Source organism: Mustela nivalis (genome assembly GCF_964662115.1).
Source record: "Mustela nivalis genome assembly, chromosome: 7".
Classification (NCBI taxonomy): Eukaryota; Metazoa; Chordata; class Mammalia; order Carnivora; family Mustelidae; genus Mustela; species Mustela nivalis.
In genome coordinates, this window is record NC_139026.1 from 9,972,193 (window position 1) to 9,994,348 (window position 22,156).

At 59.0% G+C, this 22,156-nt stretch overlaps 1 protein-coding gene across 9 annotated transcripts in view; it reads left to right on the top strand.

The window, feature by feature from the left end:
- ELFN2 (extracellular leucine rich repeat and fibronectin type III domain containing 2) overlaps positions 1–22,156 on the top strand; it is a 56,416-nt gene that overhangs the window by 20,264 nt on the left and 13,996 nt on the right. For 2 of the 9 annotated variants that reach the window (XM_082740201.1, XM_082740202.1), the window contains one exon: positions 15,379–20,114. The exons of the other annotated variants lie outside the window; for them this stretch is intronic. The gene's annotated coding sequence lies outside the window, so the exon portion shown is untranslated. The remainder of the gene's footprint in view (positions 1–15,378; positions 20,115–22,156) is intronic. 9 annotated transcript variants of the gene reach the window in all.

A 22,156-nucleotide genomic window follows, 5' to 3' on the forward strand; every position in this document is an offset into this window, starting at 1 on the left:
GGTGGAGGAATGCCGGGGTGGGGTTTGCACCTGGTGTGGACCCCCAGGTTGCAGCCCTCTGGGGATATGCTTGCTTGGCTGGGGGCAGGGCATCACTCCCAGGACCCCACTGGAGTGCTTGTGGGCCATCATTCTTTCCTTCAAGTCTTACCATCCGATCAGTAATCATAATTGTTGTCCTTTGTCGAGCGCCTGCTGTATGCATTCCCTGGGCTGAACACCTTTTGTGTATCTCCTTGTTGAGTCCTCTTCACTCAGTTGTGCAAGGATAGGACCCCGTATTTTTTAGGTCAGGAACTTAAGGCTCAGAGAGGTGAGGTGACTTGTCCAAGGTCACACAGCTCGGAGCAGCTAGGGCAGGGTTCCGACCCAGGCAATCTCACGTGGCCCTGTCCCGGGCTGAGGGCCATTTGGGCTAGGGAGGGAGGAGCCTGTGATCAGAAGGTGGCCAGTCTGGGTCCTGGATGCCAGGGTAAGTGAGGCCTTTGCCGTTCTCATTTGTTATACTGGGATCACTGCGTTCGCTGTCTTGGGTTATTGGGAGGAACGTTAGCAAAGACTGTAATGAGGATTTAGTTAGTGCTTCTTGTGTGCCAGGCAGGTGACACGTACTCATGTGTTTTCATGCTCACAACAATCCCACGCACCACGGGCAGATACCCACCCGTTTCACATTCGCAGAAGCTGAGGTTGAAGTGGAGGGGAGGGGCACTCCTGGTCCCATAGTTAGTAAGCAGGGGCCTGGGGTTCGGCCCCGGACCATCCTCCTTGATCACCACCCTAGGTCTGTGACACCTGTGGCGGGGCCTAGCTGTTGGTAGGTGCTCAAAATGGTTAGTATCCTGTCCCCCTCTCAGAAGGAGCAGGTTCCTTGAGGTCCCACACCACTGGGGGATGCAGGGGAAAGCCCTCCTCATAGCAACCTGTGGGATAGGCATTGCTTTTATGTCCATTTTAGGGATGGGGAAGTTGAGGCTTGCCCAGGATCTCACAGCTGGTGAGGTATAGGGGCCCAGATTAGAACCCCGGAGTTCTGGCTCCAAGTGCTGCCATGTGGGAGACAGGCCTGTCGCTGGGGAGTGAGGTTCCCGTCCTGATCTTCATTCTCTGCTCTTGGGGGTGGCGCTGTATGTCCCTGGCTCCTCCCAGCAGCTGTGTACGGGGTGAGGGGTGGGGTGCCCAGGTCTCCAGCCTCCACAGTGCCCTGCCTCTGGAGGGCATCCCTAAAACTCCGCTCGTTCCATCCCGGACTGCTCTAATCCAGCATCCTGACTCCGTGGCTCCTTCTCTGAGGCTCTCTGTTCTGGGGTGGGCACTGCCGTCTTTCAGCTGCCCACCTGGACCCTGGGGGTCATTCCTGAGCACCACGTTCAGCCTCTTGTCCTCATCCTGAAGGTGACTGGTGTGTCGCTGAGACCTGCTCTCAGGTCCTCTGGTCACCCTTCCACCCTCATGGCAGCTCCGCAAAGGCTGCTGTCTCTGCTCCTGTCCCTCCAGTTCCTTCTGCGCTCTTCCCTTGGCAGGACTCCCTAGCGTTTCCCTGGCTCCCCACTCTCCTTGAGCCAAGATCCAGAAACCTTATCCTGGCTTCTGAGACCTGCAGGGGCTTGGCCAGCCTTAGCGCTCCTGCCTGGAGGGACCCTCTCCTCTCACAGGCCATGAGCCAGTCCTCCTGGCCTCATTCCAGTTCCTCAGACTGTCACCCTCTGGGTCCTGATAGGTGTTTCCATCACCAGGATCTCCCTCCACAAACCCTTCCCCGACCCCGGGATAACGAGGTCTGCAGGTGCGCTGAGGTTGTCCCTTTGATTCTAAGAGCCTTTTGAGGGGAGTGGTATTGCCCATTTTGCAGATGGAGAAGCTGAGGCTCAGGAAGCTGGAGTCGGATCCCAAGGCTCCTCACTATGGAGCCCGTGTTCTCGGTGTGTGCATGTGTGTGCGCGTGCTGGTGTGCGCACACCGCCGGCGCTGCCGTCTGTTGTCTGTGCCAGGCGGTGTTTGGGCTGGGATGAGCCACCCCCCCTTGGGAGAAGGAGGTCTGGGATGGTCTCTGGGGACCAAATCTGCCTCTTCCTCTGTGGGGTGGGGATACTAGTGTGCACATAGGGCCGGGGCGTCAGGCTCTCTCCAGCCCCCCACCGCAGCCTCCCAGCCCCTCCCATTAATCACCCCTTCGCTTCAAAACAAACACCCGCGAGCCCAAACCGCCCATCCAGCCAAGGCACAGATGGAGTGCCGATCGGAATTAATTAGTCAGGTTGCCAAGGCAACCAGACCCAGGATCCAGCCTTACCTCCAGGGGTGGGGGGGCAGCCCACCCACCTGTCAGGCCCCGCCCCCACCTTTCATGGCCCCGCCCCCTCCCCCTTCCGCAGCTGGGGGTACCCTGAGGACTCTTCTGAAAATCAGGAGGTGGTGGGTGGGAGGGACTGTCCAAGAGCTGGGTTCCAGTTTGCAGTAGGTCACGCTTGGCTTGGTGGGAGCTTGGGCAGGACCTGCAAAGCTGGGAGCCATGCATGGTTCTGTAGGAACAGACAACGGCGGGACCTGACTGGGGAGGTGCTTTGAGGGGCCATCTGAGACTGGTGCGAGAGGAAGAATGACCGAGTGACCGTGGCCTGGACTTGAGATCCCTCTGACGTATGCCACCGAGGGAGCTGTTAGGAGCAGCCAACCTCTGTCGTCCACGGTAGTGACGGGACGGCCTCTCAGGACTCTGTCCTCCTCCTCCATCCCCACCGTGTTCCTCTTATCCTCTGCCTCACCTGTGCACCCATAACCAGGTTTGGGTTCTCCATCCTTGCTCCTTGGTCTGCCCGTGAGTCCACTGGCTCTTTCTTCCCAAGTAGCCTCGGGCAAATGACTTAGCTTCTCTGTGCTTCTGCTTCCGTGTCTGAAAAACAGGCAGGAACAGCACCCAGCTAGCTCTCAGCATGGTGTCTGGTCTCTGGTAACTACTAGATTGTTCCTTGTACCACTGCTGGATGCAGGGGTGCCCAGGGAGAGGGGCTCTGGGGAAGACAGAGGGCACAGAAGCCCCACCGCCCTTTGGGGAAGTTGAGGCACACGCAGGAATGACCATGCTGACCGGTGAGGAGGACCCTCCCCACCGACTTCCCTCCCAGAATGGCTCACTGTGTGGGAGTCAGCCATATTGCAGATGGGGAAGTCGAGGCCTGGAGAGGGCAGTTGGGGCAGCGGGCTGGCGTCTCTGGCGTGAGTCTGGGCCCCTGTTCTCTGGATCTTCCCGGCTGGTGCTGGCTGGAGGGTCGCACAAGACAGGTCTTGCAAGGCCGGTTTCCCTTTGTAGAACCATAGGGAATCCATCCTTGCTCCTGCTTGGGCCTCAGTTTCCACTTCTGTGAGATGGGGGCTCACGGGGGTGTAGCTGGTGGTAATTCTGGCTGAAGCAGGTTGGGGCTGTGGCTTTTTATTCTTTGAGACATCGGAAGAGGGGCTGGTGTGGATGGACGGGCTGCAATTTTTGGCCGAGGTCTTTCCTGGAGGTGCCCTCAAGGGAGAGGGTATGGAGGGGCCCCGAGGGGCATGGGCCAGCTCTAGCCCCATCCCCCACCCTTGGAGCCTCTGATGCTGGGCTCTGCAGGGGCAGGACCTGCAAAGCTGGGAGCCATGCCTGGTTCCGTAGGAATGCACAACGGCTGGAACTGACTGGGGAGGGGCCTCGAGGGGCCATCTGAGACTGATGTGAGAGGAAGAATGACCGAATGACCACAGTCATTCTTGGCTCATCGGGGTGCCGCCCTGGCTTGGCACACCCATTGCCAGGTTGGGGTGAGGCTCAGGGCAGGCCCTTCCTCCTACTTTGCCGCCCACCTGGTCTCTAACACACTGAGCTCACTGAGGCCAAGCCTGTCTCTCCTGCCCCCAGGCTGATGGGCCATTTCCTCCTCTGTGTGACAGGGAGGAGTCTCTCGAGCTGGCACAGTGGGACTGGGACACGTGTCTGACCCCATAGCCTCTCCCCCAGGGACTGTGGGCCCGTCGTTGGCTCTCTGTGAGCCTGTTTCCCCATCTGTCCTCTGGCCTAATGATGTGTTCAGTGAACTCACCTGTTGGAAAAGATTCGGAGGGGCTTCAACCAGGGGTGGCAAACTCAGGGGCCTATGGGGATCAGATCACGTAAAGGTTTGAATCCGGTCCGAGTGAGGCAATAGGGCATGGCGGGGCCTGTGGTCAACATGGGCGCTCGGGCTCTGCTACTGCAGCAAGCTCGGGTTTTTCTCACCGGTGATCGGGCCAACAAAACTGATCTGTGGGCGGTGTTTGGAGCTGCCAGCTTGCCCCAGAAGGCACACTCGACAAATGGATTAACTGGGGGGTATTTAGCTCTCCTTTACATAATAACAAGGGCTAACATTTATTGAGGGCTTGTTCGGTGCCAGGAGCGAACTAAGCACTTTACTGGGATTATCTTGTTTGATCCTCACACCGGCCCGAGGCAGGCAGGGTGTAGCTGTGATTCCAGCGGACTCCGTGGATGAGGCAGTGGTATCAGAGAGGTTCAGCCAGTACCCCAGGTCACACAGCTGTGGGGGCTGGAGCAGGGTCGTCCCGGGGCCTTCAAATTCTTCTGTGGAGGTGTCTCCTTCTAGCCCAGAGGGTGGAGGGGAGGAAGGGCAGACCCACTTGGGGGTGGGAACCCCCAGACCTGCAGCTTTCGCTTCCCTTACAAGAGGAGGCTGGGGGAGGGGGAGAGACAAAATTAAGCAGCCGAAGGGTGTTGTGGTGCTGAGGAGGAATAACTTATTTTTTATGAGCTTGTTCGCATTTGTGAAGTTAAGTAAGCAGAAATTTATGCCCTTCGTTGGCATGCATTAAAGGGGAGGGCCGCCTGGGCCGCGCATAGTTACCAGGAAACCTCATGCTTCCCAGCAGCTGCGCCCCTCCCCGGCACGAGGCGGTGCCCATGTCTGGAAGGTTTGTTCGGGCTGTGTGCGGGGATTTCTTCGGATCCAGCTGTGGCCATCTGCTGACGGCCCACTGTGTGCTTGTCCTGGCCTGCGGCTGCTGGGACTGGCCTTGCTGTGTCTGAGAACGGCTCACCCAGCTGCTGGCAGTGCAGCTTGGCCCTTAGGTCAGAGGCTGAATGTTCTAGACCCTGTTCCCCGCCTCCATGGTGGGGGCCTCAGAAGGCCCAGAGACCACCCGTTTTGCTGCCCAAGAGCTCTGAGGCCTGAGGCATGTTGCTTGAGCTCCCCCAGCCTCGATGTCCTCATCTGTAAAATGGGGATGGTGGCAACACACACCTCCTGGGATTGTGTCCTGCTTGTGACACAGCTCATCTGAGATGACATCGGCTTGTGGGGTGGCATGGCCTATTTGCTCGTTGACCTGGCTCCTTGGGGGCCCTTTGTTTCTAATGGCCCTGAGAGCTAGATGGTCCTTCCTGCAGGAGGCCTGACTGGACACCCCTACCTGGCCTTGGCAGTCTCAGGCTCTCCCACGTCCCCCCTGCAATTACTGGTCTCCTGTAATTACTACTCCTTTCCAGCTGTGAGCTTCCTCAGGGCAGCACAGCGTCTGTTCTGATCCCTGTGGATGCCTCGTGCCCGCCCCAGGGCACGAGAGATGGCATTCAATGAACAAGAAGGAAATCTAGCATCTCGGCCTTGGTTTTCATGCGTTTGGAATTAGAAGTCCCTTCCAGGTGTGTCGTGATTTATGTGTGTGTGTGTTTCTTTTAGATTTATTTATTTATTTGAGAGGCAAGGGGAAAGGCAGAGCGGGAGAGAGAATCTCCAGCCGCCTTCCTGCTGAGTGCGGAGCCTGGTTTGGGGTTCGATCTCATGACCCTGAGATTACGACCCGAGTCCAAGTCCAGAGTCGGACACTCAAGTGACTGAGCCACCAGGGCACTCCGATGTATGGTTTTAAAGGCACTTTTGGGCTAATGCCCTTATTTGATCTCTACTTTTTGGTCCCCTTGCGAAGAAGACAGGGTGAGTTACAGGTGGAGTGGGTGGAAGGGGGGTGGATTTGAATCCAGCGCCCATTCATTTGTTCGTTCATGGGAACTTCTGAACTCTTGCTCTGGGCCAGTTAGTAGGGGTCTTGGGGGGGGAATCCGATGGGATTCTGCTCTCCAGGGACTTAGAGGCTGCCCTCGATAGGCAGGTACAACGGGGCTAGGAGGAAGCTGGGAAGGCTGTGGGGGGTCACTGCATCTCTGTAGGCCCGAGTCTGTCATCTTGTCTAATGGGTGACAGCTCAGAGGCTTACAGCCTCTTCTGGTTCTGGTGGGCTGAGCTTCTCGGGTAGGGGGTTGTTGCCAGACACTGGCTAGGAAGCCTTAAGACCTCCGGACTACCCATCTTCCAGCCCTATCAACGCAGCCCTGGTCTATCCAGGAGGCTGAGGGGCCCTGAAGACACAGTGGCTGTCCCTGCTGTTGTCCCTGGGCCTGTGGCCATGAAGGTGGTTGTCTACACGCTGTGGGAGTCTGTCTCTGGTTAGAATTTGCAGTCAGCCTGGAGCTAGGGACAGGGGTGTGGGGAAGGAGAGCTAAGGGGCCTGAGGACTGGTGGGATGGGGGGGTCATCTTCTCTGAATGGAGTTGTTCCACTTGGGGGGCTTCCTGGAGGGACGTCGAGGTTGCAGAATAGGGGGAGATCAGCACCTTGGGGGACCAGGTGGGCCCTGGGGAGTGAGCAGAAAGGCGAGGAACGAAGTTGGGAAGGCTGTGTGTTTTATTCTGGTCTGTTGGGAGCCCGCAGCCAGGTGAGGTGGGTGTCCGGGAGGAAGGTGTCGCCCCCTGCGGTAGCTCAGGTGTGCAGCTGGAGCCTGGCGCAGGTGTGGAGAGAGGGCAGATTCGCACGGGTCCTTGTTGGCTCCTGAACTTGTCCCCTCTGCCTCCGGGAGCTCTGGGAAGGTACAAGAGGGAAGTGCATTAATTCGGCAGATAGTTCTCAAGCATCTAGTATGAACCAAGCATTGTGCAAGGCACTGAGGGTCTGGGGGTCAACGAGAATGGTTCCTGCCATCAGGGACCGTACAGCCAAGGGGAAAGGCCGACTAGGGTGAGTGATGCCCCAGCAGACTGGAGGGCTTCCTGTAGGAGGTGGCTCTGAATTCTGCACAAAAAGTAGCATTCATGAGGTGGGGGCAGAGCAGAAGGGGTTGTGGGAATTTCAAGGGGAAAGGCCAAGAGGTGTGAAAAGACTCCTTGAGTTCAGAGGAGGGTGAGAAGCTCATGTGCTTGGGTCTGGGGTTTGGGAAGGAGGATTTGGGAGACTGGGGAGGAGGCAAGGCTTGGGAGTTTCTTTCGGGCCAGGAGAAGGAGTCTGGGCTGTGCGCCTTCCTGCACTGGGGAGCATGCTGGGCGCCTGGAAATCGGGTGTGGATGATGTGTCCCAGGATGGAACACAGAGTGGGAAAAGCTGAGGCGCTGGGGAGGGGACTTCTGGGCAGTGCCGCTCTGGGGTCGGGTGAGAGGCTGGTAGTGGGATCAAGGCTGCAGGAAGGTTCAAGAGAGGAGCCAGGGAGGCCCAGTGTACGTGTGGGCACCTGTGTGTGTGGTTTGTTGCCATGCTGCCGGGAGTGGTTGGTTCTGATGGGCGTCCGGGTTACAGGGTGGTGTTGGAGGGCAGATTTGCGGAGACACGGCCAAGACAGATCACGAGAGGTCTTGAATGCCGCAGTCAGGACCAGGGAGGCGATCAGAGGCTTCTGAGCAGGGCAGTGACCCACAAGCCTGCTGTGCCTCCGGAAGTTTCCTTGGGCAGCTGGGCAGAGGGAGGGCGGAGGCAGGGTAGTTAGGAGACTGCGCCTGCCTGGGGGACTTTCACGAACTAGAGACAAAAGCGAGGAGGGAGGGCGGTCGAGAGCCCCGGGCAGGCTCAGTGGAAGGGGAGGCTGTAGAGGTCGAGAGAGTTCTGCTCTGTGGAGGGGAAGAAGACGCAGCAGGTGGCTGCACGGAGGAGGCGGGAGAGGGGGCCCATGGATTCGGGGAGCCTTTGAAGGATGAAAGGGAAGGTCTGAGCCAGGAAGGAATTAACATCATTAGCGAACACCCACCCCTAGCGACGCTTTCTGTCCCCAGCACTGTGCGCCTGGCTCCTCGCTTCCAGCTGCTTGGCTTTGGGCGGCGTCTTTGGACCCAGCACCTCCGTTTTGTTGTCTGCAAAATGGGGAGACTGTCCGAACCCACCTCTAATGGAGTCTTTGTGAGGATTGGGTGAGCGAATCTGCCGGGCTTCCGGGACGCTCCATGGTGAACTAGTTCGTTGGCCGTGGTCATGACAATGTGATTGAACGCCACACGCCTGCAGGGCAGCCTTGAAATACAGGGACAGGTGAGGAATGGGCTCCGAGGAGGGTTCAGTCTGCCCTAGGCCATGCAGCTGGGAGGGGTACAGAGCAAGGGACCCCCAGACTTGGCATGTACCATCCTCCATGGCTGCGGCCTCCAAAGATGCCCAGCCCAGCGGGCTCCGTGAACATTCTCTCTGCTCCTTCCGTGTTGAAAGCTCTTGGGTCCAGCACGAGGGCACGGGGGGCAGGAGTCAGCCTCTGGCTGGTCCTACCAGGCGGGAGAATTCAGGTCAGCTGCTCTTTCTCAGAGCCTTAGCTTTCTCATCTGTTAATGGGGGCCCCATGGGCCCTGTAAGCTCTGTTCTGTCAGGCCCTGGTAGGGCTCCTTTCCCAGCTTCTCTGTACCTGCTTGACCACGTTGCCTTGAGTGGGCGGAGACCAGGGTGGACATGGGAGCTGCAGGGTTGGTAGAGGCCCTAATGGTCATAACAACAGTGGTAAGGGGCTGGGAGGCTATCTTGTCAGCAGTAGTAAAAATGAGCATGCCTCAGCAAGTGGGGAGGTGGGGGGTGGGGACAGAGACCAACTGGGAGTGACGCACCTCTCGGGGGTGCTCTGTGGGTCTTTTGCTTTTGTTGCTTCTTTTGCTTTTTCAGTCCCACACCCCAGGCACCTCTTCTGCATCAGTCCGCCTGCTGGCAGTGAGGACACAGAGGGGACATGGTGCTGTCTTGGCCCTCTGAAAGGGAGATGGTGACCGTTTAGGGGGACGCTACTTGGTGCTGGTAGAACACAGGGTTGCTGTGGAATGGTGAAGCCAGACCTGGGGTTCAGGGCAGACTTCCTGGAGGAGGCGATGCCCGGGCTAGAGACGGCTGGGGTTCACAGTGTGGGGGCAAGTGCAGGGAGAAGGGGGTGCCAGTGCCAGTGTGGGGTGGGGTGGGCGGAGGATGTGAGGGGGGCTGAGTCTGGAGCAGGAGGTGGGGAACGTACAGCACCTCTTACAGAAGCATCTCACATCAGCAAAGAGCTTGGACTTTAGCCCGGGCCTTCAGGGAGCCCCGGAAAGACTGTGAGCAGGAGAAGCAGCCTCAGCATTGCTCTCTGGAAGACTCTTTCGGGCTGCTCTACGGAGGGGCTGGAGAAGGCCACGTGGGCAGCTGGACAGTCCTGGTGAGGTGGGGAGCAAAGGACAAATGTGGGACATTTTGAGGACAGAAGTGGCAGATCATCTACCAGGGCGGGGGGGAGAGGCAGTTGAGGATAGTGCCAGGGTCTGTGTCCGGAGCAAGCTGGTGGGTGGTGGTGACCTTGACCAGGAAGAGACGTGTGGGCAGGCGTGGGCTTGTTCCAGAAGCTGACCTGGCCTGGCAGGTCTGGGGCATCTGAAGGCACGGGTAAGAGAGAGCAGCTGTGGTTAGATCGGGGACACAGCCTGGAGGAGCAGTCGTGTTTTGGTGGGTGGGACAGGAGGGGACCCCCAGAAGGAGAGGCCTCAGTCTCCTTCTGTGTTGTATGCCTGGGGCCTGGACGGGCTAAGGGAGCTTCCAGCTCTGACCGTCTATGAAGTCCCCCAGAGGGTCAAAAAGTGGAAGGAGTGAGTTTCACTGGGGGAGGCGGGTGGTCCCCACGCACAGTGGCTTTGGTCCTGGACCCAAGTGTGTTCACGGAGTTCACTGGGAGTGTGGAGAGAAGACATCCAGAAGGCTGGGGCTGTTACCTCCCTCTACAGCTCCAATCTGTAACAACTGAGGTTTTTGTTTTTGTTTTTGTTTTTTTAATATGAGAAATTAGAGGCTGGTTATTTATTTTACAGAATAATTGGGAGGAGGGTTTCCTTAGAAGCAGTAATCTCCTGTGTGTGTGTGTGTGTGTGTGTGTGTGTGTGTTGGGTTTCCGTTTGCCTGAGTCTCCACTGGTGTATGAGTTTCTCGCTCATCTTTCTTTCTCCATCATAATGTGGCCGGAATCCCGGGCCAGGTAAATAGTAGGCGCTCAGTAGATGTGGACCGTCTCGCTGGCAGAGTGCAGCGCCCTGCAGGGATCCCCAGACTCCATGGGTGGCCGCAGGGCCTCCGAGCGCCAAGCCCTCCCAGTTAATAAGCAGCCTCGGCATCTGGGGAGCAGCCAACTGTCTCCTTGGCCTCTCTTCGGGCCGCCTGTTGGCTCTGCGGTCTGCTCCAGGACGACAGGCAGGGCCTTGCACCCTGCTTGTCCCTGGACCCTGAGTGAACTCCCTACCATGTCCCACCCCGGGTCTCCTACCCCTGCAGAAGGGAGACCAGTTTGCTGACCCAGCGCCTGGGGAGCTCTAGGCCCACAGGCGCGTGGATAATGTCCTTCTGCTCTGTGCATCTTGTCCACCCCCTTCTAGGTGAAGAAATCGGGGCCCGACAGGGAGGGTCTGGCTCAAGGCCTTGCCACCAGGGAGCCGGGCTGGAGCTGGGATGCCTCCCACCCTGAGCGCCTCTGGCCGAGGAGGGCCTGGGAGGATTTGAGCCAAGCTGGAGGGGCAGAAGGACTCTATGGCCACGGCTTGGTCTCAGACTCTTCTCCTTCCTTGCTCTGTGCCCTTGGGCAAGCGGCATCACTGCTTTGGGCCTCAGTTTTCTCATCTCTCAAATGGGTATAGTTAACAGGGCCTGTCCCACCGGGCTGGGGAGAGGGTTGACAGTTCATTTGTGTAAAAGGTCTATGGGGGTCTGGCATGTGGTGAGGGCCACTTATCAGCAGTGACCTTGGGGGCCACTTTGTCTTTCTGAGCCTCAGTTTCCTCATTTGAGGAAGGGGTCTGAGGTGCTTTATCCTCTCATCCTGGGAGGTGGGGAGCTGTGTGTGCACACAGACCGAGAGCGGTAAGGTCTCCTCTGTGGTCTGCCAGGCTCCCTGTTGGCCCTGACCACAGCCCTGTAGGTTTGCTGTCTTGACTTGACCGAGGTGTTTGTTCAGGCCCCAGGATCACTGTGCTGACCCGCGTGGGGCTGGAGCCCCAGTGGCGAGCACACTGTGTTTGCCGGTGGCCCCAGTGGTGCTGGGGGTGCGGGGGGGTGGAGAGAGGACGGACACCTGCCACGGACGAGAATGGAGAGAGAGTCACTGTGGGAGAGGGGAGAGCCGCCTTGGAGGAAAGCTGGAGGGAGGGTCTGCCGTGGGCAGTTCAGCCCACAGCTGCTTTGACCTTCAGGAGGATTTATGGCTTCAGTCTGGGAACCATGGAAGCTTCTGGAAGTGTTTTAAGAGAGGGTCTCTCTACGGGTCCATGATAGATGGCATTTCGAGAGGCTCTCTGGCAGCTGAGCAGAGGGGTGGGGAGGAGCTTGGGGGATGCTTGAAACCCTGGGAGGTGGTTGTGGTCTGAGTAAGAGCCATCAGTGGCTCGGATATACAGATGTGCGGCCTGGACAGATGTCGGGATGGATTGGAGGTGAAGGATGGACAAGGCAGAGGGCAGAGTCAAGTGTGATTCAGATGATGGGGCTGAGCCCAGAGAAGTTTGGTAATGGGCCCACCGTCACACAGCTGGCGGGTCAGGGAGCGAAGCCTCGGGCCCCAGGGTGTGTAGGAAGCAGCCCTGCAAGGAGGCGCCCATGGCAGGGAGGTGGAAGGCAGTACGGAGCCAGCGGTGACATACTCGCTGCTTCATCCCTGGCTCTGCCCAGCGTCAGGTGTGATGGAGATAGATCAGGGCACCTGCCGGGGAATGGGGGCTTTGGTCCATGTTGCCCACCGCTCCAAGAGGCAGGGGTCGGCGGGCAGAGGAACCAGGCAGGGGAGAGCCGAGCCGGCGCGAGTGGTGGCCAAGCATCACACCTTCAGGGGGCAGGTACAATGGTGAGGAGTCCAGGACTCCAAGTGAGAAAGACCCAGGTTTGCAGCCGGCGCCAGCATTTCCCAGAGAGCTGGCCGTGGCCCCACTGGCCTCAGTGTTCCCATCTGTAAAGTGGAAATTGTTCGAAAATGGCTGGGATGATGCAGGACTTAGCACAAGACCTGGGACACGGCCTCTCTGATCTGGGACAGGTCGTGACCTGCCCAGCCAGCTCAGTGCGGGGGCAGACCTTATCCTTGAGGGGCAGGAGGGGAGGCCACTGGTGGGGGAGGACCAGGAAAACTGTCGTGGGGACGGGCTCCTGTTTCGTGGAGACTAGAGTTACGTGAATCGTGGGAGCCGGAGAGCGGCACAGAAGTGCAGGCAAGCGGCAGAAGAGTCTGCAGAAGAATGGGATGGGGCCAACTTCGATGAGCCCTAGCAGTGCTTAGAGACTGTCCTTTGCGTGGTTTTACCAGGTAACCATGCAGATAGCCCAGAGAGGGTGAGGGCCAGGTTCAAGGTCACCCAGCAGCGGGCGCTGGGAGCAAACCTGCTGGCTCGGGGCCTGGGCCCCGCCCCCCTCTGAAGGAGGGATGTGATCATTTGTCTGGGGAGTTTAATAATGAATGAAGTCGAAGTGTCTTTAATGCAGGCAGCAGGCCCGAAGTAATAAGGGGCCCTGTATTAATTCGGAAGTTAATGAATATGCAGGTGTGTCTGAATGATTAATGGGGCTCCCAGGGCTTTGGAGAGGGGTGTGTGAGCTGATGGGGATATGAATATTGCATACATCTGGCAAGTTGGATAAACTGGGGAGCAGGTGGGCATTCATGCTCCAGGGAGGGCTCAAGCGGCCACCAGGGCTGAATTTACAGACGCTCCGGGGCAGATGTCCCGTGTCATGGCTAAGTGCACTCCTGTTTGACTGTGTGATCTTGGGCAAGTCACTTCACCTCTCTGAGAATCAGTTTCTTGCAGGAGGGGCATAAAGAGAGTACCCGGTCCCTGGGCCCTGAGCATAGGGACGGGCACTGTGCAAACAGCTGACACAAACTCTCGTAGCCTTTTAGAAAGGAGGGTAGAGTTGGCTGAGAAAGGCCAAGGAGAGAATAACAGAGACAGTTCATTCCCTTGATGATGGACAGCACTGTACAGTTGGTAAGGGGGTGGGGAGCGTCTTTCCTCGGTCTACCCCGTGGCTCCACGCAGCAGCGGCGTGGGGCAGAGGAGATGGGTCTTGGGGAAGCTGAGGTTCAGGGAGGGTTGGTCCCTGCCCAGCTCAGCAGCCGGCTGGCACAGAGTCGGGCCTGGGCCCAGGTCTGCAGCCTTTGACCATGAATCTCGGAGGAGGCGGAGGTGGAGGGTCCCACACCACCTCTTGGAGCCATAGTGTCTCTGCCTGGCTTGTAAGGGTCTGTCTGCCTCTTGGGGCTGTTTCGACGTGTTGATGAGAAAATGGGACACTAACCCCTCGCCTGGATATCAGGCCTCTGGGGGGTCCTGGGCTCTGCAAATGACGTCTCTTATTGTTTGTAACAGCTGTCCTGGGAGTCGGCCTGCAGCAGCCCTGTCTCGTGGGTGCTGGGGGGCTCTGGGTGCTGGGCTACTTTGTAGCCTTGGGTCCTTGGACACATCCCTGAGCCTCTGTCTGCTTCCGTCTCTTCATCCTCCTAGGGAGGCATAACAGCATGGCTCTTGTGTGTCAAGTGTGCGGGCCTGGCGCACAGTTGTGCTGGGCACAGTGAGCTCCCTTCCCCGCCTTTCTACCTCCCCTGGGCCACATCACAGCCCTGCGCGTGGGTACCCTTTCTGTGCCCCCATGGCACCTTAGTCATCCTTTGAGCCTGTGAACACTGATGGAGTGCCTCCTGGGTGCCCTGCTGGACCCGGGGTTTGCAGGGTGAGTGAGACCGCCCTCCCCGTCTCTGTCCTTGACAAGGTCATGGTCCAGGCAGAAGGCAGGTGTAAAACCGGTGTCCCGTGATGCCGGCTGGGACGGGGCATGGGAACCAGAGGATGGTCCCTGTGCAGGCCTGGGCAGGGGCAGGGGCAGGGGCAGGGGCAGGGGCGGCGTGCTCATTTATCTTGCGGGCTTCCACGCTAGGCCTCCCACCCGAGGCTCTGTCCTGGCTGTGGGTCCTTGGCTCCCAGCAGGAGGTACTCTCAAGGTGGCTGGAGGAGGGATCAAGGGAAGGACTGAACGGGTGGCTACTGTCTGGGCCCCTGCCTCGGGCTCCTGGGCTCTAGGCCAGGTGTCCCAGGTGCATCCAGGGGGCGGCTGTCTCGTGGCCTCCTCTTTTCCTTCCCACATCTCCGCTCTGGGCCCGGAAAGGCGCCCCCACCCCCCGCCCTGCCTCGCTGGCCTGGCTGGGCCACAGAACTGTGGCCTGTTGGGTTAAAGAACTCGAGCTGTCCTGGTCAGAGTGTAGCCTATGGAGACTGAGGTCCCAGGGTGGGGGGAGGGCTGTGGGGCAAGGCTGGGGTTAGAGCCCCTACTGGGCTGGTCCCGGTGCAGTCCTCTGCCATGCTTGGCCTGGCTGGGTATTTATAGTCTCTCCCGATCTATATTAACACCAGGGCCTTGTGCAAAAGAGGCCTTTGCAGCCTTTGCATCTGAGGACGGCTTTGAACCCCCTGGGGGCCGTGGAATCAGAGCTCGCCCCTATGGGAAGGGGAGAACGTGGCTTCTCATCTTGCCCTTCGCGGCTCTGGGGCTCACGCTGGGTCTTTTGCCTGGAGAATCTTTGCCGGTCTGGGCCTGGGCTCGGGCCCCCTATTGGTGGGTTCAAGGTCTTTGGGGCTGGTTCTACCCCACTGCCCTCCAGCTCTGCAGAGAGCCTGTGTTCACAACATGGGCCCCAGGGCGTGGGCCGCGTGGCCTCGGACAAGCTGCCCTTGTCTGAGCCTCAGTCTCCCCATCTGTAGAACTGGGTAGAAGTCTCATCCGGCTTCATGTGTCAGGCACAGAGCGCTGGACGCTTGTGAGCTGGGAGTCAGTGTTTACACTCCTCCCGTCTCTTTTGGTTCTTGTCTTAGACGGTCCTCAGAGCCTATGGGGGACTGGCGTGTCCTCTTCGTTGGACAGCTGAGGCCACTGAGGCCCCGGGGTGCCCTGACTTGGCCAGGGCCATGCTGCCTGTTGGGGCACAACTTGGACTTATTTTCTCATCCCCCGCTCTGCTTCTCAGGGCCCCTGGGGTCCTCGGGGGGCAGGCCGGACTCCTCACCCCCACCAGCTTGGTTCCCACCCCTGTTGCCACAGGGACAGCTCCACTAACTCTATGCTTTTCTTACAGAGCAGAGACGACTGGCCGCCCTGAGCGCAATTCAATTCAACAGACATTTACTGAGTGCCTACTATGCGCCAGGCCTTAGGCTAGGCACTGGGGTTGGGGAGCAGAAAGGAAGATGGGGTCCCGTCCTCAGGTAGCTCCGGGCTGGGGGCGGTGGGGCTTGGAGAAGACTGGTAAGGGCTGAACGGCTCGGCACCAGGAGAGAAGCTGCATGCAGGGCTGGAAGCAGCAGAGATGCCTGGGTTCCACTGTATCCCTGGAGAGCTGCTGTCCCTCGCCCGTGCCTCAGTTTACCCATCTGTACAACAGGAGGGAGGTGAGATGGGGTGAGACGATCTCTAGGATCCTTCCCGGATTCCATGGGGATGGAATCAAGGGATGGGGGCAGAGCGGGGAGACGACTGTTCTCCCCGCACAGAGGAAATCTGAAGGCTTCTTGGAGTAAGAGGCATGAGGTCTGGGCTACAGGGGGTGGAAAAGGGCGGGAATGGCATCCCAGGCTCAGGAACAGCTGCCCAGGTTATGAAGGGACGTCATGGGGTATGAGCTGGCTGGGGGAGGGGCCCAAGGGCGACATGTTGGGGTGTGAGCTCTATTCTGTGGGCTGTTGAGGGTAGAGAATCAGGAATGAATGGTCCTGCTCTGTCTTGCCCCCTCTCCTCTCCTTTCCCCCGGGGTTACACTGCACGATCACATTTCCATTGCACCTTGTGGCCATGGCAGTGTCCGCCCCGTGCTGGGCACTTTGCACGGTTAGTCCCCTTTGCAGCCTTGTAACGTGGGCGTTAATGGGCCCAGTTCACAGATGAGGACGTGGAGGCCAAGAGGGAAGCTCTCGCTCAGGGTCACGATCTGCTGCCCAGACTCCCTGCGCTTCTCTCACTGGCTCTCCCTGAGGAATGTCTCTGTCCTGTGTGATGTCTCCCATCCTAGGAACCCCACCCCTACCCAACCCCAAGCTCTGAGGAGTGCCTCCCAGGGGCAACGCAGTCGGGTTTGAGGTGAGGGTGGGAAGACCCCCAGATGTTATTAGCCGGATGGACTTTCTCCAAGACCGGAGTTTCTGCCCCCTCGGTCACCCCCTGAGATGGGGTGAGGCAGGGGGGCTCCTTCCCACTTTACAGATGAGCAGGCTGAGGCCCTGGGAGTCATGGGGCTAGCTGACAGTCAAACTCAAGGAAGTGACGGCCTGAGCAGGGAGCCCCATCTCTTATTGTCCAGCGGAGGCTGGAGGGAGGTTCAGTTTCCCAGAGATCTGTGCAGAGGGTGACCCCTGCAGCCCTCTCTAGGAAATGGAAAAGGCTGGCGTTGGAGTCCAGACCTGGTTCAAATCCTGGTTTTTGTCTCGCACAAATGGTGTGATCTTGAGCAAGTTGTTAATTACTCTGAGCCTCGGTGTTCTTATCTATCAAGGGAGAGGGCAGGCCTCCTTCATTCAGTCGTTACTAAATATTTATTACCTCCTGGGGGCTTGGTGCTGGGCCTTCCTGGGGAATCAGGCCCTCCCTCAAAGAACTCAGCCCAGGGGTAAAAAGAGCAGTTCTGAGTCTGGTGGTGATGGGAGAAAACCCTACGGGCTGCGGGAACCCACAGGAGGGACCCTAACCAGGCTGGCTTACTTGGCTGAGGAAGCAGGAGGGCAGGAGAGGAGAGAGCAGGCACCCGCTCCGCAGGACCCCAGGAGCTGGCTTTGCAGGTCTGCTGTTAGAATCTTACCAGATCAGTAGACTTTGGAGGACGGAAGTGCTACCCTCAGATTTAGCCTTTAAGGAGGCTCGTCCTCTGCTGGGTGATGGCTGGATGATGGGGCCGTTAGATTGGAGACAGACCAGTGAAGATGCTGATTGAGAAATTCATTTCGGGCAAGGAAGGAGGCTGAGGCACCCAGGGCAGAGCAGTGGGAGGGCGCACACAGCAGCTTTCCAGGTGTTGAGGGGCTGGGCAGCTGCGGGCTTCTGGCTGGCTCGGGGCAGAAGCAGGAGTGGGCAGTGGGCGGACAGTGGAAGGGGACAGGAGGCAGCTGGGGTAGGGGGGTTTGGGCCTGGTCAGCACCTAAGGGATAACAGAAGCCTCAGGAGGGGCCGAGATGCTGGGTAGGGGGCGGGAGCAGGCTTTGGGGGGTTGTTTGAGGGCCAGGACCTGGACCTCAAGGGGAGGCCCCTGTGGAGGGGGAGGGCAGGGAGGTAGGAGGAGAAGCCAGATGTAGGGACTTTAGGCTGCCCTGCCCCGGAGGGGGAGGGCACAAGTCATAGGTGTCAGGCGTTTTGCCCCGTGCCAGACCCACGGGAGGGGCTCAGAAGGGTCAGTTCCCACAAGTCATTGGCCAGCAAGCCGAACCTAGTCTGTCCCCTCACCATGCCAGCCCGAGGAGGAAGATATTTGGGAAGAGCATTTGCATGCGTAACAAGGCTAAAGTGAGGGAGAGAGAAAGGGGGAGCAGGAGATGAAAAGAAATTACCATACGCCAGGATCTTGTTATTCAACCCAATTTTCAAAGGACCACAGCTGTCGCACTGAGATAATCCGTTAATTATAACAGCCCTTGTGCTTTGGCAATGGGAGAGAAACCGAGGCTGGGGAGCAGGCAGAAGGCGGGGGTGGGTGCAGGCCTTTGGGGGGCCGGACCTGCGAGAGGGGACAGGGGCAGGTTAAGAGGGGTGTGTTGCCCTTCAGACTGAAAGGAAGACACTGTTGGGGGGCCAGGCCTCCTCCCTTCTTGGTTGCCATCCATAGGGCAGTGGGTGGTGAGGACCTGCTGTGTGCTGGGTACCCCCGCCCCCCGCCTCCCACAAAGCCAGGGTGCCATGACCATACTAGGGGCAGCTGAGTTTATTGAGCACTTACTGTGGGCCAGACTCTGCTCCGTAGCTGTTCACTCACCACCCTCCGAGGTGGTGCCCTTCTAGTCTCATTGTACAGAAAAGGAGGCTAAGACTCAGGGGGCCACGCTGTGGGGTCGGTGGCAGAGCTAGGATCGGAGCTGGACGTGGCCTGCCCTTCCAGCAGAACGGGAGGGGGCACCGGTATCCCTGGCTTGCCCTTGAGTTTCAGGACGAAGGAACTGTAGCTAGGTATAGGACTCTTGAGGCTCAGCCTTATCATCAGAGGACCGCCCCCCCCCCCCGAGATGACAGACCCATGCTGTTGGAGGGTGGCTTGGTGGCCACGCGCCCTGGGCCATGGTTTCTACGCAGCCGGCAGTCATGGGGTGCCCCCCCAACCCTGCCCCGCATTTCCGGGGCTTTTCCAGCATGGACAGAGCTTCCTTGTTCTCCGAGGCCACAGCTGCAGGCCCCTGGGGGCTCCCTCACCCGCTCCAGAGAAGCTACCCCAGGGCCAAGAGAGGGTCCCCTTGCCTCTGCCTGATTCACGGTTGGGCTGGGCTGCATCCTTGGCTGGCTACAGGCCCTGGGTGCTGGTCCTGCAACAGGCAGTGGGAGGGCGGGCAGGTGTCCCAGGTGAGCAGAGTTAGGGGAACTCCAAGTCTGTGGGGAGAGGGGTGGGAGCAAGTGGCCATTCCAGAAACCCCAGGGCCCTTTGCTGCAGGCCCTACTTTTGAGGGGGTGAACTTACAGCTGTCTGCGGGGTGTGGCTTCTGCAACGGAGGCCTCCGGCCTCCTGGTGTGCACAGTAGGCTTAGCTGGCAGTGTTTTATGGGGTAGGAATTGTGTTTGGAGCCAGTAAACCTCAAACCTCAGCAGGAACCCTGAACCTGCCCCAGGAACCCAGGCAGCATCATTAGAGAGCTGGTTCCCTAGGATGACAAGCAGATCTGGGAGAGTATATGGTTGCTTCCCTAGTTTGGGGTCCCCCTCCCCCCGTGGGCCTGCTTAGAGCTAGTGGGTGTTTGCTGTCCGTCCCAGAGCCACAGAAGAGGGAGGCAGGGACAAAGGTGCTCTTGGGCCCCAGACCAGGAGGCTCGTGGGATCCCCCCACCTCAAGGCTGGGATTCTAACTATTCCCATGCTGAGGTTCCCTCTTTGGCTGGTCTCCCAAGCTCCAGTGCGCCAGGGCCAGAGGGTAACGCAGCCAGACAGGCAGGGAGGAGGATGGGCATTTGCTCTATCCTTGCAGGGATGCAGATCCTGGGCAGCCAGAACTTCCAGGTTGTTCCATGAGAAACCGGGATTTTTGCAATGAAGTCACGGAAGTTTTCAATATTGGCAACTCAATTAAAAAAAAAAAAGTTTTGAAAGCACTATCCAGATGAAACAGGATCCCACAGCATCTCTTGACCCAGATCCTGGTGCCATGGAGGGTCAAAGCCCCTGTGTAGGAGTCGTGAGACCTCAGTTTCCTCCTCTGTAAAGTGGGAATGATAACTGAGGTTGTGCGGAGGGCAAACGAGCTAACGTGAGAGGTGCTTAGGCCCAGCCCGGGAGGGAGCCAGGACTCTGTTTCCCCCTTGCCCCAGGCTGCCCATCCCTCCCCCGCCAGGCTGCCTCCCAGCGGGCCGCCCCCGGCGCCCCCGGAGCCTCCCTTTCTCCCGGTGGGCTCCTCGTGGGCCACCCCGCCTTGGGACTGCCCTGAGGGTGTTGGAAGGCAGGGACTGGTCACCCCTTGGGGCCCTGGAGGAGAAGCAGGCGGAGGAGGCAGAGCTGGGAGGGCAGGCCTAGCCGGTGCCTGGTACATAGTAGGTGCTCCATAAATGTTTATTGAATGAATGAATGGAGGCCATGCAGGCAGAGGCAGCCGCGCGTGTGCAGGCACTGGTGAAAGAGCGGGTCCAGTGGAGACTGGTGAGTAGTGCCCGGGGTTGCAGCTGAGCGGGGCCTGGGGTTTGCTGGAGCCAAGTTCAAGAGGCCAGCAGGGACCAGGTGGGGGGGTCAGGGACTAGGTGGGGGGGGAGTTCATGGGCCCGGTGGGGGGGTTCAGGGACTAGGTATGGGGAGGTCAGGGGCCAGGTGGGGGGGTCATGGGCCAAGTTGGGAGGCTGGGGTCAGGTGGGGGAGGTGGGGACCAGGTGCAGAGGTCAGCCAGGGAGGCAGGGACCCAGGGAGGGGGTCAGGGGTCAGGTTGGGGGATGGGTCAGGTAGGGGGCAGGGGACAGGTGGGTATGTCAGGGGAGGGCAAGGATCAGCTGGAGGAGGCAGGGGTGAGCTGGGAAAGGCAGTTCTCTGAATAGCCTGGAGGATTCTGGGAAAGCCAGAGGTAACCCCTTGGGTGGGACTAGGAGGCGAACTTTTAACACAGGCTTTGGGCGGGAGGATCCCATGCTCCCCTCCAGGGCCTGGCGGTAGGTGGTCTGGGGTCTGGGCTGCTCGGGGCTGGGCAGTGGCCCGTCTGTGAAGCGCTCTCCACAGAATTGGTGTCAGGCCTCTGTGGTCAGTTTTTCTGGGTAGCTTTTCAAGACCAGAGCCTTTTGGTAAAAACCCTCCCATCTTCCTGCTTACCTCCTCCCACTGAGGCATGGACATGACGCAGGTGCTAATGATGGGCATGACAGCGCCGGGAGCAGCTGTGTTCATGGGTGACGACTCGGTGGGGAGTTTCCAGAGGGCTTTGGTGAAGGGGGTGGTTTCCCGGTAAACCAGAGAGACACCAGTGCGCAGCTGTTCTCCCCCTGCACAGATGAGGAAACTGAGGCCCAGAGGGACAAGGCGCTGACCGGCCCGTGGTCACACAGTGAGCCAGCCAGCAGTGTGATGTGACAGCCCAGGACACCGCAGATGAGGCCAGGCCCCTTCCCTGACCAAGGCTACCAGGCTTGGAGGCTGGTACTTATGTGTTAAAGCTGTGCAAACCCAATTAAGTAGCACCCCCTCCTCCTCCCCTGCCACCCCCCCCCCCGTAGCTCTCAGCCCTCGCTGCGGGGTGGTGTGGCGTGGCATTCTCCTTCAGCTCTTCTAGGTGAGCCGGAAGCTCGGTGAAGCCAAGGCGTGCACGTCTGCTTCGGGGCCGGGGCCCCAGCAGGTGTGCGGTGAATTCGCGCCCAGGTGTCAGGAACGTGGGCGAGTGTGCAGCGGGTCCCCGTGTCCCCTGTGACACAGATACAGGTGCAGCTGTGGTCGGCTGGCCCAGCCCCAGAAGGTGCAGAGCCGGGAGCTGGGGCTGAGGTTTCAAGGGGCAGAAGCCAGCTCCCCCGAGATGGGGGACGGCCGCGCGCAGGGCTGAGCCTAACGAGACGTGCTGGAAGGGGGATGGACGGAGCCGGGCACCTCGGGGGGCAGCACAGACTCCTACTGCCCAGAGCTGCCTGAGGACGGTCTGGGCACTGGGGCTCCCCGGTGGAATGTGTGAAGGGGCCCAGGGCTTTGGGTGACATCCAGGACGAGGGGCAGCTGGATCCAAGAGCTGGGGACTTGAAACCCCAGTGGAGGAAGAGGAAGACAGGACGTGAGGCTGTGTAGCCTAGAGAAGTGGATTGTAGGGGTGTGAGATAATGGTGGGGCCTTGAAGCGGGGGATATTGGCCTTGATCTCAGTGGCTCCAGAAAGCACTTGGACCAATGAACAGAGGTACAAGGAGTCAGAGTTGGCTCTGTAATAGAAGAAGAAATTTGTAACCATCAGATCTGTTCAAGAAGGGTGTAAGTAGCTGCCGGCGGATGCTGAGATCCCTGTCACCGGTGGCATGCAAGCTGGGGAACGTTACCTCTGCAGGAATTTGGGAAAAGTCTGGTAGTTCTAAGAGCTCAGGTGGGCCCAGAATCCCCCACTGTGTGGTCTTGGGCAGATCACTGTATCTCTCTGAACCCGTTTGGGCATCTATAGATGAGAAGCATAAGGGGGACTCATTAGGCTAACAGGAAGGCTCAGTGCATTTCCTGCACCCCATGAGC